Source organism: Ranitomeya variabilis, chromosome 5 (genome assembly GCF_051348905.1).
Source record: "Ranitomeya variabilis isolate aRanVar5 chromosome 5, aRanVar5.hap1, whole genome shotgun sequence".
Lineage (NCBI taxonomy): Eukaryota > Metazoa > Chordata > Amphibia > Anura > Dendrobatidae > Ranitomeya > Ranitomeya variabilis.
The window spans coordinates 593,892,668-593,920,645 of NC_135236.1; the positions used below are offsets into that span (position 1 = coordinate 593,892,668).

The 27,978-nt window shown below is 34.8% G+C and overlaps 4 non-coding genes across 4 annotated transcripts; all 4 read right to left on the reverse strand.

The window, feature by feature from the left end:
- Nucleotides 1–1,496: 1,496 nt before the first annotated feature.
- On the reverse strand, nucleotides 1,497–1,578 carry TRNAL-UAG (transfer RNA leucine (anticodon UAG)). The gene has a single exon. It is a non-coding gene; the product is annotated as a tRNA-Leu (tRNA).
- A 5,641-nt stretch (nucleotides 1,579–7,219) lies between these two features.
- TRNAL-UAG (transfer RNA leucine (anticodon UAG)) lies at nucleotides 7,220–7,301 on the reverse strand. Its single transcript has one exon. It is a non-coding gene; the product is annotated as a tRNA-Leu (tRNA).
- Nucleotides 7,302–16,672: 9,371 nt separating this feature from the next.
- On the reverse strand, nucleotides 16,673–16,754 carry TRNAL-UAG (transfer RNA leucine (anticodon UAG)). Its single transcript has one exon. It is a non-coding gene; the product is annotated as a tRNA-Leu (tRNA).
- Nucleotides 16,755–23,399: 6,645 nt separating this feature from the next.
- TRNAL-UAG (transfer RNA leucine (anticodon UAG)) lies at nucleotides 23,400–23,481 on the reverse strand. The gene has a single exon. It is a non-coding gene; the product is annotated as a tRNA-Leu (tRNA).
- Nucleotides 23,482–27,978: the final 4,497 nt, after the last annotated feature.

Below are 27,978 nucleotides of genomic sequence, written 5' to 3' on the forward strand. Positions count from 1 at the left end.
TCATGCAAATACAAAAGAAGATTAAGTCACATGCTAATTTGCATGTTAGCAAAATCATAAGAATAAGTACAAAAACATTTCAAGAACTCATAATACTGGCAGCAGTGGGTTTAAAGCATATGCTAATTTTGCATGTTAGCATAATTATAAGAATAAGATAAAAAGGTTTAAAAGAACTCATACTAGTGGCATTTGAACCCACAAGTCTGTTAAAATTTAGGTAAGTCTCTAAACTAAAGTCTAAGGGTACGTTCACACAGGACTTTTTTGCTGCTTTTTTTTGCTGCTTTTTTTATGCTAATTTAGGTGCGTTTTTTTGGTGCGTTTTTGGTGCGTTTTTTGGGTTTGTTCACACAGGACTTTTTTGCTGCAGATTTTTGCTGCAGATTTTTGCTGCTTTTTTATGCCAATTTTCAGCTGCTAGGACACCTCACAATGGCTCTTCACACCTTACTACCAGGAACTCCCTCACAATAGATCACAATCAGGACACCTCACAATGGCTCTTCACACCTCACAATGGCTCACAATGGCTCTTCACACCTCACTACCAGGAACTCCCTCACAATAGATCACAATCAGGACACCTCACAATGGCTCTTCACACCTCACAATGGCTCACAATGGCTCTTCGCACCTCACTACCAGGAACTCCCTCACAATAGATCACAAACAGGACGCCTCACAATGGCTCTTCACACCTCACAATGGCTCACAATGGCTCTTCACACCTCACTAACCACACCCCTAAGCTCTTGGCTGTGAGATCCCTTCCTGCTGGCCATGATTTTCTGCACAAAAAACGCAGCAAATAATGCTACATGCGTTTTTTCAGCGTTTTTGCAGCGTTTTTTTCATCACCCATTCAAGTCAATGGGTGAAAAAACGCTGCAAAAACGCAGCAAAAACGCTGAAAGAAGTGACATGCCCTATGTCCAAAAAAAGCAGCAAAGCAGAAAAAACTGATCAAACAAAAAACCAACGTGTGTGCATGAGATTTCTGAAATCTCATAGGCTTTACTGGTACTGTAAAAAGCAGCTGAAAATTAGCATAAAAAAAGCAGCAAAAAAGTCCTGTGTGAACGTACCCTAAAACTGTCTTTTCCAAAACAGAAATGCAAACACTCATGGAAATACAAAATCCTCAGAATTAGATCAAAGGGTTCTCAAAACCTCATAATACTGGCAGCAGTGGGATTTGAACCCACGCCTCCGAAGAGACTGGAGCCTTAATCCAGCGCCTTACACCGCTCGGCCATGCTACCTACTGCATCATTAAAAGAGCTTCCTTAGAGTAAGTTTAGTGTATCTGACTACATTTTAAACTTGTGCATTGTGGAAAATGGATAGGTCTCTAAACAAAAAGGAAAAAGCAATGATTCTATCTTTTGTCTTTTCCAAAAAAGCAAAGCACGCACTCATACAAAAATATGCTAATTTTTCTATTAGCAAAATCATAAATATAAGCTGAAAAGGTTTTCAAAACCTCAGTATGTTGGCAGCAGTGGGATTTGAACCCACACCTCCAAAGAGACTGGAGCCTAAATCCAGCGCCTTAGACCACTCGGCCATGCTACCTTAAACAGCATGATCAATTAAGCTTCCTTAGAGAAAGTGAAGTACATTTGACAACATTTAAAATTAGTACATTTTGGAAAATGGGCATGTCTCTAAACATTAGGCAAAAATAAAGATTCTATCAACGGTCTTTATCTTAACTGAAAACTGCTAAATCATACAAATACAAAAGAAGATTATATCACATGCTAATTTGCATGCTAGCAAAATCATAAGATTAAGTACAAAAACATTTCAAGATCTCATTATACTGGCAGCAGTGAGATTAAAGCATATGCTAATTTTGCATGTTAGCATAATTATAAGAATGAGATAAAAAGGTTTAAAAGAACTCATACTAGTGGCAGCAGTGGGATTTGAACTCACAAGTCTGTTGGAATATGGGTAAGTCTCTTAACAATAGGAAAAATCAATGATTCTTTCGACTGTCTTTTCCTAAACAGAAATTAACACACTCATGAAAATACAAAATCATAAGAATTAGATCAAAGGGTTCTCAAAACCTCATAATAATGGCAGCAGTGGGATTTGAATGGGCATGTCTCTAAACATTAGAAAAAAGCAAGGATTCTTTCAACAGTCTTTATCTGAACTGAAAACTGGAAAATCATGCAAATACAAAAGAAGATTAAATCACATGCTAATTTGCATGTTAGCAAAATCATAAGAATAAGTACAAAAACATTTCAAGATCTCATAATACTGGCAGCAGTGGGTTTAAAGCATATGCTAATTTTGCATGTTAGCATAATTATAAGAATAAGATAAAAAGGTTTAAAAGAACTCATACTAGTGGCATTTGAACCCACAAGTCTGTTAAAATTTAGGTAAGTCTCTAAACAATTGGAACAATCAATGATTCTTTCAACTGTCTTTTCCAAAACAGAAATGCACACACTCAAGGAAATACAAAATACTCAGAATTAGATCAAAGGGTTCTCAAAACCTCATAATACTAGCAGCAGCGGGATTTGAACCCACGCCTCCGAAGAGACTGGAGCCTTAATCCAGCGCCTTAGACCGCTCGGCCATGCTATCTAATGCATCATTAAAAGAGCTTCCTTAGAGTAAGTTTAGTGTATCTGACTACATTTTAAACTTGTGCATTGTGGAAAATGGATAGGTCTCTAAACAAAAAGGAAAAAGCAATGATTCTATCTTTTGTCTTTTCCAAAAAAGCAAAGCACGCACTCATACAAAAATATGCTAATTTTTCTATTAGCAAAATCATAAATATAAGCTGAAAAGGTTTTCAAAACCTCAATATGTTGGCAGCAGTGGGATTTCAACCCACGCCTCCAAAGAGACTAGAGCCTAAATCCAGCGCCTTAGACCACTCGGCCATGCTACCTTAAACAGCATGGTTAATTAAGCTTCCTTAGAGAAAGTGAAGTACATTTGACAACATTTAAAATTAGTACATTTTGGAAAATGGGCATGTCTCTAAACATTAGGCAAAAACAAAGATTCTATCAACTGTCTTTATCTTAACTGAAAACTGCTAAATCATACAAATACAAAAGAAGATTATATAACATGCTAATTTGCATGCTAGCAAAATCATAAGAATAAGTACAAAAACATTTCAAGATCTCATAATACTGGCAGCAGTGAGATTAAAGCATCAGCTAATTTTGTATGTTAGCATAATTATAAGAATGAGATAAAAAGGTTTAAAAGAACTCATACTAGTGGCAGCAGTGGGATTTGAACTCACAAGTCTGTTGGAATATGGGTAAGTCTCTTAACAATAGGAAAAATCAATGATTCTTTCAACTGTCTTTTCCTAAACAGAAATTAACACACTCATGAAAATACAAAATCATAAGAATTAGATCAAAGGGTTCTCAAAACCTCATAATAATGGCAGCAGTGGGATTTGAATGGGCATGTCTCTAAACATTAGAAAAAAGCAAGGATTCTTTCAACAGTCTTTATCTGAACTGAAAACTGGAAAATCATGCAAATACAAAAGAAGATTAAATCACATGCTAATTTGCATGTTAGCAAAATCATAAGAATAAGTACAAAAACATTTCAAGAACTCATAATACTGGCAGCAGTGGGTTTAAAGCATATGCTAATTTTGCATGTTAGCATAATTATAAGAATAAGATAAAAAGGTTTAAAAGAACTCATACTAGTGGCATTTGAACCCACAAGTCTGTTAAAATTTAGGTAAGTCTCTAAACTAAAGTCTAAGGGTATGTTCACACAGGACTTTTTTGCTGCTTTTTTTTGCTGCTTTTTTTTATGCTAATTTAGGTGCGTTTTTTTGGTGCGTTTTTGGTGCGTTTTTTGGGTTTGTTCACACAGGACTTTTTTGCTGCAGATTTTTGCTGCAGATTTTTGCTGCTTTTTTATGCCAATTTTCAGCTGCTAGGACACCTCACAATGGCTCTTCACACCTTACTACCAGGAACTCCCTCACAATAGATCACAATCAGGACACCTCACAATGGCTCTTCACACCTCACAATGGCTCACAATGGCTCTTCACACCTCACTACCAGGAACTCCCTCACAATAGATCACAATCAGGACACCTCACAATGGCTCTTCACACCTCACAATGGCTCACAATGGCTCTTCGCACCTCACTACCAGGAACTCCCTCACAATAGATCACAAACAGGACGCCTCACAATGGCTCTTCACACCTCACAATGGCTCACAATGGCTCTTCACACCTCACTAACCACACCCCTAAGCTCTTGGCTGTGAGATCCCTTCCTGCTGGCCATGATTTTCTGCACAAAAAACGCAGCAAATAATGCTACATGCGTTTTTTCAGCGTTTTTGCAGCGTTTTTTTCATCACCCATTCAAGTCAATGGGTGAAAAAACGCTGCAAAAACGCAGCAAAAACGCTGAAAGAAGTGACATGCCCTATGTCCAAAAAAAGCAGCAAAGCAGAAAAAACTGATCAAACAAAAAACCAACGTGTGTGCATGAGATTTCTGAAATCTCATAGGCTTTACTGGTACTGTAAAAAGCAGCTGAAAATTAGCATAAAAAAAGCAGCAAAAAAGTCCTGTGTGAACGTACCCTAAAACTGTCTTTTCCAAAACAGAAATGCAAAAACTCATGGAAATACAAAATCCTCAGAATTAGATCAAAGGGTTCTCAAAACCTCATAATACTGGCAGCAGTGGGATTTGAACCCATGCCTCCGAAGAGACTGGAGCCTTAATCCAGCACCTTACACCGCTCGGCCATGCTACCTAATGCATCATTAAAAGAGCTTCCTTAGAGTAAGTTTAGTGTATCTGACTACATTTTAAACTTGTGCATTGTGGAAAATGGATAGGTCTCTAAACAAAAAGGAAAAAGCAATGATTCTATCTTTTGTCTTTTCCAAAAAAAGCAAAGCACGCACTCATACAAAAATATGCTAATTTTTCTGTTAGCAAAATCATAAATATAAGCTGAAAAGGTTTTCAAAACCTCAGTATGTTGGCAGCAGTGGGATTTGAATCCACACCTCCAAAGAGACTGGAGCCTAAATCCAGCGCCTTAGACCACTCGGCCATGCTACCTTAAACAGCATGATCAATTAAGCTTCCTTAGAGAAAGTGAAGTACATTTGACAACATTTAAAATTAGTACATTTTGGAAAATGGGCATGTCTCTAAACATTAGGCAAAAACAAAGATTCTATCAACTGTCTTTATCTTAACTGAAAACTGCTAAATCATACAAATACAAAAGAAGATTATATCACATGCTAATTTGCATGCTAGCAAAATCATAAGAATAAGTACAAAAACATTTCAAGATCTCATAATACTGGCAGCAGTGAGATTAAAGCATAAGCTAATTTTGCATGTTAGCATAATTATAAGAATGAGATAAAAAGGTTTAAAAGAACTCATACTAGTGGCAGCAGTGGGATTTGAACTCACAAGTCTGTTGGAATATGGGTAAGTCTCTTAACAATAGGAAAAATCAATGATTCTTTCAACTGTCTTTTCCTAAACAGAAATTAACACACTCATGAAAATACAAAATCATAAGAATTAGATCAAAGGGTTCTCAAAACCTCATAATAATGGCAGCAGTGGGATTTGAAGGGGCATGTCTCTAAACATTAGAAAAAAGCAAGGATTCTTTCAACAGTCTTTATCTGAACTGAAAACTGGAAAATCATGCAAATACAAAAGAAGATTAAGTCACATGCTAATTTGCATGTTAGCAAAATCATAAGAATAAGTACAAAAACATTTCAAGAACTCATAATACTGGCAGCAGTGGGTTTAAAGCATATGCTAATTTTGCATGTTAGCATAATTATAAGAATAAGATAAAAAGGTTTAAAAGAACTCATACTAGTGGCATTTGAACCCACAAGTCTGTTAAAATTTAGGTAAGTCTCTAAACTAAAGTCTAAGGGTACGTTCACACAGGACTTTTTTGCTGCTTTTTTTTGCTGCTTTTTTTATGCTAATTTAGGTGCGTTTTTTTGGTGCGTTTTTGGTGCGTTTTTTGGGTTTGTTCACACAGGACTTTTTTGCTGCAGATTTTTGCTGCAGATTTTTGCTGCTTTTTTATGCCAATTTTCAGCTGCTAGGACACCTCACAATGGCTCTTCACACCTTACTACCAGGAACTCCCTCACAATAGATCACAATCAGGACACCTCACAATGGCTCTTCACACCTCACAATGGCTCACAATGGCTCTTCACACCTCACTACCAGGAACTCCCTCACAATAGATCACAATCAGGACACCTCACAATGGCTCTTCACACCTCACAATGGCTCACAATGGCTCTTCGCACCTCACTACCAGGAACTCCCTCACAATAGATCACAAACAGGACGCCTCACAATGGCTCTTCACACCTCACAATGGCTCACAATGGCTCTTCACACCTCACTAACCACACCCCTAAGCTCTTGGCTGTGAGATCCCTTCCTGCTGGCCATGATTTTCTGCACAAAAAACGCAGCAAATAATGCTACATGCGTTTTTTCAGCGTTTTTGCAGCGTTTTTTTCATCACCCATTCAAGTCAATGGGTGAAAAAACGCTGCAAAAACGCAGCAAAAACGCTGAAAGAAGTGACATGCCCTATGTCCAAAAAAAGCAGCAAAGCAGAAAAAACTGATCAAACAAAAAACCAACGTGTGTGCATGAGATTTCTGAAATCTCATAGGCTTTACTGGTACTGTAAAAAGCAGCTGAAAATTAGCATAAAAAAAGCAGCAAAAAAGTCCTGTGTGAACGTACCCTAAAACTGTCTTTTCCAAAACAGAAATGCAAACACTCATGGAAATACAAAATCCTCAGAATTAGATCAAAGGGTTCTCAAAACCTCATAATACTGGCAGCAGTGGGATTTGAACCCACGCCTCCGAAGAGACTGGAGCCTTAATCCAGCGCCTTACACCGCTCGGCCATGCTACCTACTGCATCATTAAAAGAGCTTCCTTAGAGTAAGTTTAGTGTATCTGACTACATTTTAAACTTGTGCATTGTGGAAAATGGATAGGTCTCTAAACAAAAAGGAAAAAGCAATGATTCTATCTTTTGTCTTTTCCAAAAAAGCAAAGCACGCACTCATACAAAAATATGCTAATTTTTCTATTAGCAAAATCATAAATATAAGCTGAAAAGGTTTTCAAAACCTCAGTATGTTGGCAGCAGTGGGATTTGAACCCACACCTCCAAAGAGACTGGAGCCTAAATCCAGCGCCTTAGACCACTCGGCCATGCTACCTTAAACAGCATGATCAATTAAGCTTCCTTAGAGAAAGTGAAGTACATTTGACAACATTTAAAATTAGTACATTTTGGAAAATGGGCATGTCTCTAAACATTAGGCAAAAATAAAGATTCTATCAACGGTCTTTATCTTAACTGAAAACTGCTAAATCATACAAATACAAAAGAAGATTATATCACATGCTAATTTGCATGCTAGCAAAATCATAAGATTAAGTACAAAAACATTTCAAGATCTCATTATACTGGCAGCAGTGAGATTAAAGCATATGCTAATTTTGCATGTTAGCATAATTATAAGAATGAGATAAAAAGGTTTAAAAGAACTCATACTAGTGGCAGCAGTGGGATTTGAACTCACAAGTCTGTTGGAATATGGGTAAGTCTCTTAACAATAGGAAAAATCAATGATTCTTTCGACTGTCTTTTCCTAAACAGAAATTAACACACTCATGAAAATACAAAATCATAAGAATTAGATCAAAGGGTTCTCAAAACCTCATAATAATGGCAGCAGTGGGATTTGAATGGGCATGTCTCTAAACATTAGAAAAAAGCAAGGATTCTTTCAACAGTCTTTATCTGAACTGAAAACTGGAAAATCATGCAAATACAAAAGAAGATTAAATCACATGCTAATTTGCATGTTAGCAAAATCATAAGAATAAGTACAAAAACATTTCAAGATCTCATAATACTGGCAGCAGTGGGTTTAAAGCATATGCTAATTTTGCATGTTAGCATAATTATAAGAATAAGATAAAAAGGTTTAAAAGAACTCATACTAGTGGCATTTGAACCCACAAGTCTGTTAAAATTTAGGTAAGTCTCTAAACAATTGGAACAATCAATGATTCTTTCAACTGTCTTTTCCAAAACAGAAATGCACACACTCAAGGAAATACAAAATACTCAGAATTAGATCAAAGGGTTCTCAAAACCTCATAATACTAGCAGCAGCGGGATTTGAACCCACGCCTCCGAAGAGACTGGAGCCTTAATCCAGCGCCTTAGACCGCTCGGCCATGCTATCTAATGCATCATTAAAAGAGCTTCCTTAGAGTAAGTTTAGTGTATCTGACTACATTTTAAACTTGTGCATTGTGGAAAATGGATAGGTCTCTAAACAAAAAGGAAAAAGCAATGATTCTATCTTTTGTCTTTTCCAAAAAAGCAAAGCACGCACTCATACAAAAATATGCTAATTTTTCTATTAGCAAAATCATAAATATAAGCTGAAAAGGTTTTCAAAACCTCAATATGTTGGCAGCAGTGGGATTTCAACCCACGCCTCCAAAGAGACTGGAGCCTAAATCCAGCGCCTTAGACCACTCGGCCATGCTACCTTAAACAGCATGGTTAATTAAGCTTCCTTAGAGAAAGTGAAGTACATTTGACAACATTTAAAATTAGTACATTTTGGAAAATGGGCAGGTCTCTAAACATTAGGCAAAAACAAAGATTCTATCAACGGTCTTTATCTTAACTGAAAACTGCTAAATCATACAAATACAAAAGAAGATTATATCACATGCTAATTTGCATGCTAGCAAAATCATAAGAATAAGTACAAAAACATTTCAAGATCTCATAATACTGGCAGCAGTGAGATTAAAGCATATGCTAATTTTGCATGTTAGCATAATTATAAGAATGAGATAAAAAGGTTTAAAAGAACTCATACTAGTGGCAGCAGTGGGATTTGAACTCACAAGTCTGTTGGAATATGGGTAAGTCTCTTAACAATAGGAAAAATCAATGATTCTTTCAACTGTCTTTTCCTAAACAGAAATTAACACACTCATGAAAATACAAAATCATAAGAATTAGATCAAAGGGTTCTCAAAACCTCATAATAATGGCAGCAGTGGGATTTGAATGGGCATGTCTCTAAACATTAGAAAAAAGCAAGGATTCTTTCAACAGTCTTTATCTGAACTGAAAACTGGAAAATCATGCAAATACAAAAGAAGATTAAATCACATGCTAATTTGCATGTTAGCAAAATCATAAGAATAAGTACAAAAACATTTCAAGATCTCATAATACTGGCAGCAGTGGGTTTAAAGCATATGCTAATTTTGCATGTTAGCATAATTATAAGAATAAGATAAAAAGGTTTAAAAGAACTCATACTAGTGGCATTTGAACCCACAAGTCTGTTAAAATTTAGGTAAGTCTCTAAACAATAGGAACAATCAATGATTCTTTCAACTGTCTTTTCCAAAACAGAAATGCACACACTCATGGAAATACAAAATACTCAGAATTAGATCAAAGGGTTCTCAAAACCTCATAATACTAGCAGCAGCGGGATTTGAACCCACGCCTCCGAAGAGACTGGAGCCTTAATCCAGCGCCTTAGACCGCTCGGCCATGCTACCTAATGCATCATTAAAAGAGCTTCCTTAGAGTAAGTTTAGTGTATCTGACTACATTTTAAACTTGTGCATTGTGGAAAATGGATAGGTCTCTAAACAAAAAGGAAAAAGCAATGATTCTATCTTTTGTCTTTTCCAAAAAAGCAAAGCACGCACTCATACAAAAATATGCTAATTTTTCTATTAGCAAAATCATAAATATAAGCTGAAAAAGTTTTCAAAACCTCAATATGTTGGCAGCAGTGGGATTTGAACCCACGCCTCCAAAGAGACTGAAGCCTAAATCCAGCGCCTTAGACCACTCGGCCATGCTACCTTAAACAGCATAGTTAATTAAGCTTCCTTAGAGAAAGTGAAGTACATTTGACAACATTTAAAATTAGTACATTTTGGAAAATGGGCATGTCTCTAAACATTAGGCAAAAATAAAGATTCTATCAACGGTCTTTATCTTAACTGAAAACTGCTAAATCATACAAATACAAAAGAAGATTATATCACATGCTAATTTGCATGCTAGCAAAATCATAAGAATAAGTACAAAAACATTTCAAGATCTCATTATACTGGCAGCAGTGAGATTAAAGCATATGCTAATTTTGCATGTTAGCATAATTATAAGAATGAGATAAAAAGGTTTAAAAGAACTCATACTAGTGGCAGCAGTGGGATTTGAACTCACAAGTCTGTTGGAATATGGGTAAGTCTCTTAACAATAGGAAAAATCAAAGATTCTTTCAACTGTCTCTTCCTAAACAGAAATTAACACACTCATGAAAATACAAAATCATAAGAATTAGATCAAAGGGTTCTCAAAACCTCATAATAATGGCAGCAGTGGGATTTGAATGGGCATGTCTCTAAACATTAGAAAAAAGCAAGGATTCTTTCAACAGTCTTTATCTGAACTGAAAACTGGAAAATCATGCAAATACAAAAGAAGATTAAATCACATGCTAATTTGCATGTTAGCAAAATCATAAGAATAAGTACAAAAACATTTCAAGATCTCATAATACTGGCAGCAGTGGGTTTAAAGCATATGCTAATTTTGCATGTTAGCATAATTATAAGAATAAGATAAAAAGGTTTAAAAGAACTCATACTAGTGGCATTTGAACCCACAAGTCTGTTAAAATTTAGGTAAGTCTCTAAACAATAGGAACAATCAATGATTCTTTCAACTGTCTTTTCCAAAACAGAAATGCACACACTCATGGAAATACAAAATACTCAGAATTAGATCAAAGGGTTCTCAAAACCTCATAATACTAGCAGCAGCGGGATTTGAACCCACGCCTCCGAAGAGACTGGAGCCTTAATCCAGCGCCTTAGACCGCTCGGCCATGCTTCCTAATGCATCATTAAAAGAGCTTCCTTAGAGTAAGTTTAGTGTATCTGACTACATTTTAAACTTGTGCATTGTGGAAAATGGATAGGTCTCTAAACAAAAAGGAAAAAGCAATGATTCTATCTTTTGTCTTTTCCAAAAAAGCAAAGCACGCACTCATACAAAAATATGCTAATTTTTCTATTAGCAAAATCATAAATATAAGCTGAAAAAGTTTTCAAAACCTCAATATGTTGGCAGCAGTGGGATTTGAACCCACGCCTCCAAAGAGACTGAAGCCTAAATCCAGCGCCTTAGACCAGTCGGCCATGCTACCTTAAACAGCATAGTTAATTAAGCTTCCTTAGAGAAAGTGAAGTACATTTGACAACATTTAAAATTAGTACATTTTGGAAAATGGGCATGTCTCTAAACATTAGGCAAAAATAAAGATTCTATCAACGGTCTTTATCTTAACTGAAAACTGCTAAATCATACAAATACAAAAGAAGATTATATCACATGCTAATTTGCATGCTAGCAAAATCATAAGAATAAGTACAAAAACATTTCAAGATCTCATTACACTGGCAGCAGTGAGATTAAAGCATATGCTAATTTTGCATGTTAGCATAATTATAAGAATGAGATAAAAAGGTTTAAAAGAACTCATACTAGTGGCAGCAGTGGGATTTGAACTCACAAGTCTGTTGGAATATGTGTAAGTCTCTTAACAATAGGAAAAATCAAAGATTCTTTCAACTGTCTCTTCCTAAACAGAAATTAACACACTCATGAAAATACAAAATCATAAGAATTAGATCAAAGGGTTCTCAAAACCTCATAATAATGGCAGCAGTGGGATTTGAATGGGCATGTCTCTAAACATTAGAAAAAAGCAAGGATTCTTTCAACAGTCTTTATCTGAACTGAAAACTGGAAAATCATGCAAATACAAAAGAAGATTAAATCACATGCTAATTTGCATGTTAGCAAAATCATAAGAATAAGTACAAAAACATTTCAAGATCTCATAATACTGGCAGCAGTGGGTTTAAAGCATATGCTAATTTTGCATGTTAGCATAATTATAAGAATAAGATAAAAAGGTTTAAAAGAACTCATACTAGTGGCATTTGAACCCACAAGTCTGTTAAAATTTAGGTAAGTCTCTAAACAATAGGAACAATCAATGATTCTTTCAACTGTCTTTTCCAAAACAGAAATGCACACACTCATGGAAATACAAAATACTCAGAATTAGATCAAAGGGTTCTCAAAACCTCATAATACTAGCAGCAGCGGGATTTGAACCCACGCCTCCGAAGAGACTGGAGCCTTAATCCAGCGCCTTAGACCGCTCGGCCATGCTACCTAATGCATCATTAAAAGAGCTTCCTTAGAGTAAGTTTAGTGTATCTGACTACATTTTAAACTTGTGCATTGTGGAAAATGGATAGGTCTCTAAACAAAAAGGAAAAAGCAATGATTCTATCTTTTGTCTTTTCCAAAAAAGCAAAGCACGCACTCATACAAAAATATGCTAATTTTTCTGTTAGCAAAATCATAAATATAAGCTGAAAAGGTTTTCAAAACCTCAATATGTTGGCAGCAGTGGGATTTGAGCCCACGCCTCCAAAGAGACTGGAGCCTAAATCCAGCGCCTTAGACCACTCGGCCATGCTACCTTAAACAGCATGGTTAATTAAGCTTCCTTAGAGAAAGTGAAGTACATTTGACAACATTTAAAATTAGTACATTTTGGAAAATGGGCATGTCTCTAAACATTAGGCAAAAACAAAGATTCTATCAACGGTCTTTATCTTAACTGAAAACTGCTAAATCATACAAATACAAAAGAAGATTATATCACATGCTAATTTGCATGCTAGCAAAATCATAAGAATAAGTACAAAAACATTTCAAGATCTCATAATACTGGCAGCAGTGAGATTAAAGCATAAGCTAATTTTGCATGTTAGCATAATTATAAGAATGAGATAAAAAGGTTTAAAAGAACTCATACTAGTGGCAGCAGTGGGATTTGAACTCACAAGTCTGTTGGAATATGGGTAAGTCTCTTAACAATAGGAAAAATCAAAGATTCTTTCAACTGTCTCTTCCTAAACAGAAATTAACACACTCATGAAAATACAAAATCATAAGAATTAGATCAAAGGGTTCTCAAAACCTCATAATAATGGCAGCAGTGGGATTTGAATGGGCATGTCTCTAAACATTAGAAAAAAGCAAGGATTCTTTCAACAGTCTTTATCTGAACTGAAAACTGGAAAATCATGCAAATACAAAAGAAGATTAAATCACATGCTAATTTGCATGTTAGCAAAATCATAAGAATAAGTACAAAAACATTTCAAGATCTCATAATACTGGCAGCAGTGGGTTTAAAGCATATGCTAATTTTGCATGTTAGCATAATTATAAGAATAAGATAAAAAGGTTTAAAAGAACTCATACTAGTGGCATTTGAACCCACAAGTCTGTTAAAATTTAGGTAAGTCTCTAAACAATAGGAACAATCAATGATTCTTTCAACTGTCTTTTCCAAAACAGAAATGCACACACTCATGGAAATACAAAATACTCAGAATTAGATCAAAGGGTTCTCAAAACCTCATAATACTAGCAGCAGCGGGATTTGAACCCACGCCTCCGAAGAGACTGGAGCCTTAATCCAGCGCCTTAGACCGCTCGGCCATGCTTCCTAATGCATCATTAAAAGAGCTTCCTTAGAGTAAGTTTAGTGTTTCTGACTACATTTTAAACTTGTGCATTGTGGAAAATGGATAGGTCTCTAAACAAAAAGGAAAAAGCAATGATTCTATCTTTTGTCTTTTCCAAAAAAGCAAAGCACGCACTCATACAAAAATATGCTAATTTTTCTATTAGCAAAATCATAAATATAAGCTGAAAAAGTTTTCAAAACCTCAATATGTTGGCAGCAGTGGGATTTGAACCCACGCCTCCAAAGAGACTGAAGCCTAAATCCAGCGCCTTAGACCACTCGGCCATGCTACCTTAAACAGCATAGTTAATTAAGCTTCCTTAGAGAAAGTGAAGTACATTTGACAACATTTAAAATTAGTACATTTTGGAAAATGGGCATGTCTCTAAACATTAGGCAAAAATAAAGATTCTATCAACGGTCTTTATCTTAACTGAAAACTGCTAAATCATACAAATACAAAAGAAGATTATATCACATGCTAATTTGCATGCTAGCAAAATCATAAGAATAAGTACAAAAACATTTCAAGATCTCATTACACTGGCAGCAGTGAGATTAAAGCATATGCTAATTTTGCATGTTAGCATAATTATAAGAATGAGATAAAAAGGTTTAAAAGAACTCATACTAGTGGCAGCAGTGGGATTTGAACTCACAAGTCTGTTGGAATATGGGTAAGTCTCTTAACAATAGGAAAAATCAAAGATTCTTTCAACTGTCTCTTCCTAAACAGAAATTAACACACTCATGAAAATACAAAATCATAAGAATTAGATCAAAGGGTTCTCAAAACCTCATAATAATGGCAGCAGTGGGATTTGAATGGGCATGTCTCTAAACATTAGAAAAAAGCAAGGATTCTTTCAACAGTCTTTATCTGAACTGAAAACTGGAAAATCATGCAAATACAAAAGAAGATTAAATCACATGCTAATTTGCATGTTAGCAAAATCATAAGAATAAGTACAAAAACATTTCAAGATCTCATAATACTGGCAGCAGTGGGTTTAAAGCATATGCTAATTTTGCATGTTAGCATAATTATAAGAATAAGATAAAAAGGTTTAAAAGAACTCATACTAGTGGCATTTGAACCCACAAGTCTGTTAAAATTTAGGTAAGTCTCTAAACAATAGGAACAATCAATGATTCTTTCAACTGTCTTTTCCAAAACAGAAATGCACACACTCATGGAAATACAAAATACTCAGAATTAGATCAAAGGGTTCTCAAAACCTCATAATACTAGCAGCAGCGGGATTTGAACCCACGCCTCCGAAGAGACTGGAGCCTTAATCCAGCGCCTTAGACCGCTCGGCCATGCTACCTAATGCATCATTAAAAGAGCTTCCTTAGAGTAAGTTTAGTGTATCTGACTACATTTTAAACTTGTGCATTGTGGGTGCATTGTGGAAAATGGATAGGTCTCTAAACAAAAAGGAAAAAGCAATGATTCTATCTTTTGTCTTTTCCAAAAAAGCAAAGCACGCACTCATACAAAAATATGCTAATTTTTCTATTAGCAAAATCATAAATATAAGCTGAAAAAGATTTCAAAACCTCAATATGTTGGCAGCAGTGGGATTTGAACCCACGCCTCCAAAGAGACTGAAGCCTAAATCCAGCGCCTTAGACCACTCGGCCATGCTACCTTAAACAGCATAGTTAATTAAGCTTCCTTAGAGAAAGTGAAGTACATTTGACAACATTTAAAATTAGTACATTTTGGAAAATGGGCATGTCTCTAAACATTAGGCAAAAATAAAGATTCTATCAACGGTCTTTATCTTAACTGAAAACTGCTAAATCATACAAATACAAAAGAAGATTATATCACATGCTAATTTGCATGCTATCAAAATCATAAGAATAAGTACAAAAACATTTCAAGATCTCATTATACTGGCAGCAGTGAGATTAAAGCATATGCTAATTTTGCATGTTAGCATAATTATAAGAATGAGATAAAAAGGTTTAAAAGAACTCATACTAGTGGCAGCAGTGGGATTTGAACTCACAAGTCTGTTGGAATATGGGTAAGTCTCTTAACAATAGGAAAAATCAAAGATTCTTTCAACTGTCTCTTCCTAAAGAGAAATTAACACACTCATGAAAATACAAAATCATAAGAATTAGATCAAAGGGTTCTCAAAACCTCATAATAATGGCAGCAGTGGGATTTGAATGGGCATGTCTCTAAACATTAGAAAAAAGCAAGGATTCTTTCAACAGTCTTTATCTGAACTGAAAACTGGAAAATCATGCAAATACAAAAGAAGATTAAATCACATGCTAATTTGCATGTTAGCAAAATCATAAGAATAAGTACAAAAACATTTCAAGATCTCATAATACTGGCAGCAGTGGGTTTAAAGCATATGCTAATTTTGCATGTTAGCATAATTATAAGAATAAGATAAAAAGGTTTAAAAGAACTCATACTAGTGGCATTTGAACCCACAAGTCTGTTAAAATTTAGGTAAGTCTCTAAACTAAAGTCTAAAACTGTCTTTTCCAAAACAGAAATGCACACACTCATGGAAATACAAAATCCTCAGAATTAGATCAAAGGGTTCTCAAAACCTCATAATACTGGCAGCAGTGGGATTTGAACCCACGCCTCCGAAGAGACTGGAGCCTTAATCCAGCGCCTTAGACCGCTCGGCCATGCTACCTAATGCATCATTAAAAGAGCTTCCTGAGAGTAAGTTTAGTGTATCTGACTACATTTTAAACTTGTGCATTGTGGAAAATGGATAGGTCTCTAAACAAAAAGGAAAAAGCAATGATTCTATCTTTTGTCTTTTCCAAAAAAGCAAAGCACGCACTCATACAAAAATATGCTAATTTTTCTATTAGCAAAATCATAAATATAAGCTGAAAAGGTTTTCAAAACCTCAATATGTTGGCAGCAGTGGGATTTGAACCCACGCCTCCAAAGAGACTGGAGCCTAAATCCAGCGCCTTAGACCACTCGGCCATGCTACCTTAAACAGCATGGTTAATTAAGCTTCCTTAGAGAAAGTGAAGTACATTTGACAACATTTAAAATTAGTACATTTTGGAAAATGGGCAGGTCTCTAAACATTAGGCAAAAACAAAGATTCTATCAACGGTCTTTATCTTAACTGAAAACTGCTAAATCATACAAATACAAAAGAAGATTATATCACATGCTAATTTGCATGCTAGCAAAATCATAAGAATAAGTACAAAAACATTTCAAGATCTCATAATACTGGCAGCAGTGAGATTAAAGCATATGCTAATTTTGCATGTTAGCATAATTATAAGAATGAGATAAAAAGGTTTAAAAGAACTCATACTAGTGGCAGCAGTGGGATTTGAACTCACAAGTCTGTTGGAATATGGGTAAGTCTCTTAACAATAGGAAAAATCAATGATTCTTTCAACTGTCTTTTCCTAAACAGAAATTAACACACTCATGAAAATACAAAATCATAAGAATTAGATCAAAGGGTTCTCAAAACCTCATAATAATGGCAGCAGTGGGATTTGAATGGGCATGTCTCTAAACATTAGAAAAAAGCAAGGATTCTTTCAACAGTCTTTATCTGAACTGAAAACTGGAAAATCATGCAAATACAAAAGAAGATTAAATCACATGCTAATTTGCATGTTAGCAAAATCATAAGAATAAGTACAAAAACATTTCAAGATCTCATAATACTGGCAGCAGTGGGTTTAAAGCATATGCTAATTTTGCATGTTAGCATAATTATAAGAATAAGATAAAAAGGTTTAAAAGAACTCATACTAGTGGCATTTGAACCCACAAGTCTGTTAAAATTTAGGTAAGTCTCTAAACAATAGGAACAATCAATGATTCTTTCAACTGTCTTTTCCAAAACAGAAATGCACACACTCATGGAAATACAAAATACTCAGAATTAGATCAAAGGGTTCTCAAAACCTCATAATACTAGCAGCAGCGGGATTTGAACCCACGCCTCCGAAGAGACTGGAGCCTTAATCCAGCGCCTTAGACCGCTCGGCCATGCTACCTAATGCATCATTAAAAGAGCTTCCTTAGAGTAAGTTTAGTGTATCTGACTACATTTTAAACTTGTGCATTGTGGAAAATGGATAGGTCTCTAAACAAAAAGGAAAAAGCAATGATTCTATCTTTTGTCTTTTCCAAAAAAGCAAAGCACGCACTCATACAAAAATATGCTAATTTTTCTATTAGCAAAATCATAAATATAAGCTGAAAAAGTTTTCAAAACCTCAATATGTTGGCAGCAGTGGGATTTGAACCCACGCCTCCAAAGAGACTGAAGCCTAAATCCAGCGCCTTAGACCACTCGGCCATGCTACCTTAAACAGCATAGTTAATTAAGCTTCCTTAGAGAAAGTGAAGTACATTTGACAACATTTAAAATTAGTACATTTTGGAAAATGGGCATGTCTCTAAACATTAGGCAAAAATAAAGATTCTATCAACGGTCTTTATCTTAACTGAAAACTGCTAAATCATACAAATACAAAAGAAGATTATATCACATGCTAATTTGCATGCTAGCAAAATCATAAGAATAAGTACAAAAACATTTCAAGATCTCATTATACTGGCAGCAGTGAGATTAAAGCATATGCTAATTTTGCATGTTAGCATAATTATAAGAATGAGATAAAAAGGTTTAAAAGAACTCATACTAGTGGCAGCAGTGGGATTTGAACTCACAAGTCTGTTGGAATATGGGTAAGTCTCTTAACAATAGGAAAAATCAATGATTCTTTCAACTGTCTTTTCCTAAACAGAAATTAACACACTCATGAAAATACAAAATCATAAGAATTAGATCAAAGGGTTCTCAAAACCTCATAATAATGGCAGCAGTGGGATTTGAATGGGCATGTCTCTAAACATTAGAAAAAAGCAAGGATTCTTTCAACAGTCTTTATCTGAACTGAAAACTGGAAAATCATGCAAATACAAAAGAAGATTAAATCACATGCTAATTTGCATGTTAGCAAAATCATAAGAATAAGTACAAAAACATTTCAAGATCTCATAATACTGGCAGCAGTGGGTTTAAAGCATATGCTAATTTTGCATGTTAGCATAATTATAAGAATAAGATAAAAAGGTTTAAAAGAACTCATACTAGTGGCATTTGAACCCACAAGTCTGTTAAAATTTAGGTAAGTCTCTAAACAATAGGAACAATCAATGATTCTTTCAACTGTCTTTTCCAAAACAGAAATGCACACACTCATGGAAATACAAAATACTCAGAATTAGATCAAAGGGTTCTCAAAACCTCATAATACTAGCAGCAGCGGGATTTGAACCCACGCCTCCGAAGAGACTGGAGCCTTAATCCAGCGCCTTAGACCGCTCGGCCATGCTACCTAATGCATCATTAAAAGAGCTTCCTTAGAGTCAGTTTAGTGTATCTGACTACATTTTAAACTTGTGCATTGTGGGAAATGGATAGGTCTCTAAACAAAAAGGAAAAAGCAATGATTCTATCTTTTGTCTTTTCCAAAAAAAAGCAAAGCACGCACTCATACAAAAATATGCTAATTTTTCTATTAGCAAAATCATAAATATAAGCTGAAAAGGTTTTCAAAACCTCAATATGTTGGCAGCAGTGGGATTTGAACCCACGCCTCCAAAGAGACTGAAGCCTAAATCCAGCGCCTTAGACCAGTCGGCCATGCTACCTTAAACAGCATAGTTAATTAAGCTTCCTTAGAGAAAGTGAAGTACATTTGACAACATTTAAAATTAGTACATTTTGGAAAATGGGCATGTCTCTAAACATTAGGCAAAAATAAAGATTCTATCAACGGTCTTTATCTTAACTGAAAACTGCTAAATCATACAAATACAAAAGAAGATTATATCACATGCTAATTTGCATGCTAGCAAAATCATAAGAATAAGTACAAAAACATTTCAAGATCTCATTATACTGGCAGCAGTGAGATTAAAGCATATGCTAATTTTGCATGTTAGCATAATTATAAGAATGAGATAAAAAGGTTTAAAAGAACTCATACTAGTGGCAGCAGTGGGATTTGAACTCACAAGTCTGTTGGAATATGTGTAAGTCTCTTAACAATAGGAAAAATCAAAGATTCTTTCAACTGTCTCTTCCTAAACAGAAATTAACACACTCATGAAAATACAAAATCATAAGAATTAGATCAAAGGGTTCTCAAAACCTCATAATAATGGCAGCAGTGGGATTTGAATGGGCATGTCTCTAAACATTAGAAAAAAGCAAGGATTCTTTCAACAGTCTTTATCTGAACTGAAAACTGGAAAATCATGCAAATACAAAAGAAGATTAAATCACATGCTAATTTGCATGTTAGCAAAATCATAAGAATAAGTACAAAAACATTTCAAGATCTCATAATACTGGCAGCAGTGGGTTTAAAGCATATGCTAATTTTGCATGTTAGCATAATTATAAGAATAAGATAAAAAGGTTTAAAAGAACTCATACTAGTGGCATTTGAACCCACAAGTCTGTTAAAATTTAGGTAAGTCTCTAAACTAAAGTCTAAAACTGTCTTTTCCAAAACAGAAATGCACACACTCATGGAAATACAAAATCCTCAGAATTAGATCAAAGGGTTCTCAAAACCTCATAATACTGGCAGCAGTGGGATTTGAACCCACGCCTCCGAAGAGACTGGAGCCTTAATCCAGTGCCTTAGACCGCTCGGCCATGCTACCTAATGCATCATTAAAAGAGCTTCCTGAGAGTAAGTTTAGTGTATCTGACTACATTTTAAACTTGTGCATTGTGGAAAATGGATAGGTCTCTAAACAAAAAGGAAAAAGCAATGATTCTATCTTTTGTCTTTTCCAAAAAAGCAAAGCACGCACTCATACAAAAATATGCTAATTTTTCTATTAGCAAAATCATAAATATAAGCTGAAAAGGTTTTCAAAACCTCAATATGTTGGCAGCAGTGGGATTTGAACCCACGCCTCCAAAGAGACTAGAGCCTAAATCCAGCGCCTTAGACCACTCGGCCATGCTACCTTAAACAGCATGGTTAATTAAGCTTCCTTAGAGAAAGTGAAGTACATTTGACAACATTTAAAATTAGTACATTTTGGAAAATGGGCAGGTCTCTAAACATTAGGCAAAAACAAGGATTCTATCAACGGTCTTTATCTTAACTGAAAACTGCTAAATCATACAAATACAAAAGAAGATTATATCACATGCTAATTTGCATGCTAGCAAAATCATAAGAATAAGTACAAAAACATTTCAAGATCTCATAATACTGGCAGCAGTGAGATTAAAGCATATGCTAATTTTGCATGTTAGCATAATTATAAGAATGAGATAAAAAGGTTTAAAAGAACTCATACTAGTGGCAGCAGTGGGATTTGAACTCACAAGTCTGTTGGAATATGGGTAAGTCTCTTAACAATAGGAAAAATCAATGATTCTTTCAACTGTCTTTTCCTAAACAGAAATTAACACACTCATGAAAATACAAAATCATAAGAATTAGATCAAAGGGTTCTCAAAACCTCATAATAATGGCAGCAGTGGGATTTGAATGGGCATGTCTCTAAACATTAGAAAAAAGCAAGGATTCTTTCAACAGTCTTTATCTGAACTGAAAACTGGAAAATCATGCAAATACAAAAGAAGATTAAATCACATGCTAATTTGCATGTTAGCAAAATCATAAGAATAAGTACAAAAACATTTCAAGATCTCATAATACTGGCAGCAGTGGGTTTAAAGCATATGCTAATTTTGCATGTTAGCATAATTATAAGAATAAGATAAAAAGGTTTAAAAGAACTCATACTAGTGGCATTTGAACCCACAAGTCTGTTAAAATTTAGGTAAGTCTCTAAACAATAGGAACAATCAATGATTCTTTCAACTGTCTTTTCCAAAACAGAAATGCACACACTCATGGAAATACAAAATACTCAGAATTAGATCAAAGGGTTCTCAAAACCTCATAATACTAGCAGCAGCGGGATTTGAACCCACGCCTCCGAAGAGACTGGAGCCTTAATCCAGCGCCTTAGACCGCTCGGCCATGCTACCTAATGCATCATTAAAAGAGCTTCCTTAGAGTAAGTTTAGTGTATCTGACTACATTTTAAACTTGTGCATTGTGGAAAATGGATAGGTCTCTAAACAAAAAGGAAAAAGCAATGATTCTATCTTTTGTCTTTTCCAAAAAAGCAAAGCACGCACTCATACAAAAATATGCTAATTTTTCTATTAGCAAAATCATAAATATAAGCTGAAAAAGTTTTCAAAACCTCAATATGTTGGCAGCAGTGGGATTTGAACCCACGCCTCCAAAGAGACTGAAGCCTAAATCCAGCGCCTTAGACCACTCGGCCATGCTACCTTAAAAAGCATAGTTAATTAAGCTTCCTTAGAGAAAGTGAAGTACATTTGACAACATTTAAAATTAGTACATTTTGGAAAATGGGCATGTCTCTAAACATTAGGCAAAAATAAAGATTCTATCAACGGTCTTTATCTTAACTGAAAACTGCTAAATCATACAAATACAAAAGAAGATTATATCACATGCTAATTTGCATGCTAGCAAAATCATAAGAATAAGTACAAAAACATTTCAAGATCTCATTATACTGGCAGCAGTGAGATTAAAGAATATGCTAATTTTGCATGTTAGCATAATTATAAGAATGAGATAAAAAGGTTTAAAAGAACTCATACTAGTGGCAGCAGTGGGATTTGAACTCACAAGTCTGTTGGAATATGGGTAAGTCTCTTAACAATAGGAAAAATCAAAGATTCTTTCAACTGTCTCTTCCTAAACAGAAATTAACACACTCATGAAAATACAAAATCATAAGAATTAGATCAAAGGGTTCTCAAAACCTCATAATAATGGCAGCAGTGGGATTTGAATGGGCATGTCTCTAAACATTAGAAAAAAGCAAGGATTCTTTCAACAGTCTTTATCTGAACTGAAAACTGGAAAATCATGCAAATACAAAAGAAGATTAAATCACATGCTAATTTGCATGTTAGCAAAATCATAAGAATAAGTACAAAAACATTTCAAGGTCTCATAATACTGGCAGCAGTGGGTTTAAAGCATATGCTAATTTTGCATGTTAGCATAATTATAAGAATAAGATAAAAAGGTTTAAAAGAACTCATACTAGTGGCATTTGAACCCACAAGTCTGTTAAAATTTAGGTAAGTCTCTAAACTAAAGTCTAAAACTGTCTTTTCCAAAACAGAAATGCACACACTCATGGAAATACAAAATCCTCAGAATTAGATCAAAGGGTTCTCAAAACCTCATAATACTGGCAGCAGTGGGATTTGAACCCACGCCTCCGAAGAGACTGGAGCCTTAATCCAGCGCCTTAGACCGCTCGGCCATGCTACCTAATGCATCATTAAAAGAGCTTCCTGAGAGTAAGTTTAGTGTATCTGACTACATTTTAAACTTGTGCATTGTGGAAAATGGATAGGTCTCTAAACAAAAAGGAAAAAGCAATGATTCTATCTTTTGTCTTTTCCAAAAAAGCAAAGCACGCACTCATACAAAAATATGCTAATTTTCCTATTAGCAAAATCATAAATATAAGCTGAAAAGGTTTTCAAAACCTCAATATGTTGGCAGCAGTGGGATTTGAACCCACGCCTCCAAAGAGACTGGAGCCTAAATCCAGCGCCTTAGACCACTCGGCCATGCTACCTTAAACAGCATGGTTAATTAAGCTTCCTTAGAGAAAGTGAAGTACATTTGACAACATTTAAAATTAGTACATTTTGGAAAATGGGCAGGTCTCTAAACATTAGGCAAAAACAAAGATTCTATCAACGGTCTTTATCTTAACTGAAAACTGCTAAATCATACAAATACAAAAGAAGATTATATCACATGCTAATTTGCATGCTAGCAAAATCATAAGAATAAGTACAAAAACATTTCAAGATCTCATAATACTGGCAGCAGTGAGATTAAAGCATATGCTAATTTTGCATGTTAGCATAATTATAAGAATGAGATAAAAAGGTTTAAAAGAACTCATACTAGTGGCAGCAGTGGGATTTGAACTCACAAGTCTGTTGGAATATGGGTAAGTCTCTTAACAATAGGAAAAATCAATGATTCTTTCAACTGTCTTTTCCTAAACAGAAATTAACACACTCATGAAAATACAAAATCATAAGAATTAGATCAAAGGGTTCTCAAAACCTCATAATAATGGCAGCAGTGGGATTTGAATGGGCATGTCTCTAAACATTAGAAAAAAGCAAGGATTCTTTCAACAGTCTTTATCTGAACTGAAAACTGGAAAATCATGCAAATACAAAAGAAGATTAAATCACATGCTAATTTGCATGTTAGCAAAATCATAAGAATAAGTACAAAAACATTTCAAGATCTCATAATACTGGCAGCAGTGGGTTTAAAGCATATGCTAATTTTGCATGTTAGCATAATTATAAGAATAAGATAAAAAGGTTTAAAAGAACTCATACTAGTGGCATTTGAACCCACAAGTCTGTTAAAATTTAGGTAAGTCTCTAAACAATAGGAACAATCAATGATTCTTTCAACTGTCTTTTCCAAAACAGAAATGCACACACTCATGGAAATACAAAATACTCAGAATTAGATCAAAGGGTTCTCAAAACCTCATAATACTAGCAGCAGCGGGATTTGAACCCACGCCTCCGAAGAGACTGGAGCCTTAATCCAGCGCCTTAGACCGCTCGGCCATGCTACCTAATGCATCATTAAAAGAGCTTCCTTAGAGTAAGTTTAGTGTATCTGACTACATTTTAAACTTGTGCATTGTGGAAAATGGATAGGTCTCTAAACAAAAAGGAAAAAGCAATGATTCTATCTTTTGTCTTTTCCAAAAAAGCAAAGCACGCACTCATACAAAAATATGCTAATTTTTCTATTAGCAAAATCATAAATATAAGCTGAAAAAGTTTTCAAAACCTCAATATGTTGGCAGCAGTGGGATTTGAACCCACGCCTCCAAAGAGACTGAAGCCTAAATCCAGCGCCTTAGACCACTCGGCCATGCTACCTTAAACAGCATAGTTAATTAAGCTTCCTTAGAGAAAGTGAAGTACATTTGACAACATTTAAAATTAGTACATTTTGGAAAATGGGCATGTCTCTAAACATTAGGCAAAAATAAAGATTCTATCAACGGTCTTTATCTTAACTGAAAACTGCTAAATCATACAAATACAAAAGAAGATTATATCACATGCTAATTTGCATGCTAGCAAAATCATAAGAATAAGTACAAAAACATTTCAAGATCTCATTATACTGGCAGCAGTGAGATTAAAGCATATGCTAATTTTGCATGTTAGCATAATTATAAGAATGAGATAAAAAGGTTTAAAAGAACTCATACTAGTGGCAGCAGTGGGATTTGAACTCACAAGTCTGTTGGAATATGGGTAAGTCTCTTAACAATAGGAAAAATCAATGATTCTTTCAACTGTCTTTTCCTAAACAGAAATTAACACACTCATGAAAATACAAAATCATAAGAATTAGATCAAAGGGTTCTCAAAACCTCATAATAATGGCAGCAGTGGGATTTGAATGGGCATGTCTCTAAACATTAGAAAAAAGCAAGGATTCTTTCAACAGTCTTTATCTGAACTGAAAACTGGAAAATCATGCAAATACAAAAGAAGATTAAATCACATGCTAATTTGCATGTTAGCAAAATCATAAGAATAAGTACAAAAACATTTCAAGATCTCATAATACTGGCAGCAGTGGGTTTAAAGCATATGCTAATTTTGCATGTTAGCATAATTATAAGAATAAGATAAAAAGGTTTAAAAGAACTCATACTAGTGGCATTTGAACCCACAAGTCTGTTAAAATTTAGGTAAGTCTCTAAACAATAGGAACAATCAATGATTCTTTCAACTGTCTTTTCCAAAACAGAAATGCACACACTCATGGAAATACAAAATACTCAGAATTAGATCAAAGGGTTCTCAAAACCTCATAATACTAGCAGCAGCGGGATTTGAACCCACGCCTCCGAAGAGACTGGAGCCTTAATCCAGCGCCTTAGACCGCTCGGCCATGCTACCTAATGCATCATTAAAAGAGCTTCCTTAGAGTAAGTTTAGTGTATCTGACTACATTTTAAACTTGTGCATTGTGGGAAATGGATAGGTCTCTAAACAAAAAGGAAAAAGCAATGATTCTATCTTTTGTCTTTTCCAAAAAAAAGCAAAGCACGCACTCATACAAAAATATGCTAATTTTTCTATTAGCAAAATCATAAATATAAGCTGAAAAGGTTTTCAAAACCTCAATATGTTGGCAGCAGTGGGATTTGAACCCACGCCTCCAAAGAGACTGAAGCCTAAATCCAGCGCCTTAGACCAGTCGGCCATGCTACCTTAAACAGCATAGTTAATTAAGCTTCCTTAGAGAAAGTGAAGTACATTTGACAACATTTAAAATTAGTACATTTTGGAAAATGGGCAGGTCTCTAAACATTAGGCAAAAACAAGGATTCTATCAACGGTCTTTATCTTAACTGAAAACTGCTAAATCATACAAATACAAAAGAAGATTATATCACATGCTAATTTGCATGCTAGCAAAATCATAAGAATAAGTACAAAAACATTTCAAGATCTCATAATACTGGCAGCAGTGAGATTAAAGCATATGCTAATTTTGCATGTTAGCATAATTATAAGAATGAGATAAAAAGGTTTAAAAGAACTCATACTAGTGGCAGCAGTGGGATTTGAACTCACAAGTCTGTTGGAATATGGGTAAGTCTCTTAACAATAGGAAAAATCAATGATTCTTTCAACTGTCTTTTCCTAAACAGAAATTAACACACTCATGAAAATACAAAATCATAAGAATTAGATCAAAGGGTTCTCAAAACCTCATAATAATGGCAGCAGTGGGATTTGAATGGGCATGTCTCTAAACATTAGAAAAAAGCAAGGATTCTTTCAACAGTCTTTATCTGAACTGAAAACTGGAAAATCATGCAAATACAAAAGAAGATTAAATCACATGCTAATTTGCATGTTAGCAAAATCATAAGAATAAGTACAAAAACATTTCAAGATCTCATAATACTGGCAGCAGTGGGTTTAAAGCATATGCTAATTTTGCATGTTAGCATAATTATAAGAATAAGATAAAAAGGTTTAAAAGAACTCATACTAGTGGCATTTGAACCCACAAGTCTGTTAAAATTTAGGTAAGTCTCTAAACAATAGGAACAATCAATGATTCTTTCAACTGTCTTTTCCAAAACAGAAATGCACACACTCATGGAAATACAAAATACTCAGAATTAGATCAAAGGGTTCTCAAAACCTCATAATACTAGCAGCAGCGGGATTTGAACCCACGCCTCCGAAGAGACTGGAGCCTTAATCCAGCGCCTTAGACCGCTCGGCCATGCTACCTAATGCATCATTAAAAGAGCTTCCTTAGAGTAAGTTTAGTGTATCTGACTACATTTTAAACTTGTGCATTGTGGAAAATGGATAGGTCTCTAAACAAAAAGGAAAAAGCAATGATTCTATCTTTTGTCTTTTCCAAAAAAGCAAAGCACGCACTCATACAAAAATATGCTAATTTTTCTATTAGCAAAATCATAAATATAAGCTGAAAAAGTTTTCAAAACCTCAATATGTTGGCAGCAGTGGGATTTGAACCCACGCCTCCAAAGAGACTGAAGCCTAAATCCAGCGCCTTAGACCACTCGGCCATGCTACCTTAAAAAGCATAGTTAATTAAGCTTCCTTAGAGAAAGTGAAGTACATTTGACAACATTTAAAATTAGTACATTTTGGAAAATGGGCATGTCTCTAAACATTAGGCAAAAATAAAGATTCTATCAACGGTCTTTATCTTAACTGAAAACTGCTAAATCATACAAATACAAAAGAAGATTATATCACATGCTAATTTGCATGCTAGCAAAATCATAAGAATAAGTACAAAAACATTTCAAGATCTCATTATACTGGCAGCAGTGAGATTAAAGAATATGCTAATTTTGCATGTTAGCATAATTATAAGAATGAGATAAAAAGGTTTAAAAGAACTCATACTAGTGGCAGCAGTGGGATTTGAACTCACAAGTCTGTTGGAATATGGGTAAGTCTCTTAACAATAGGAAAAATCAAAGATTCTTTCAACTGTCTCTTCCTAAACA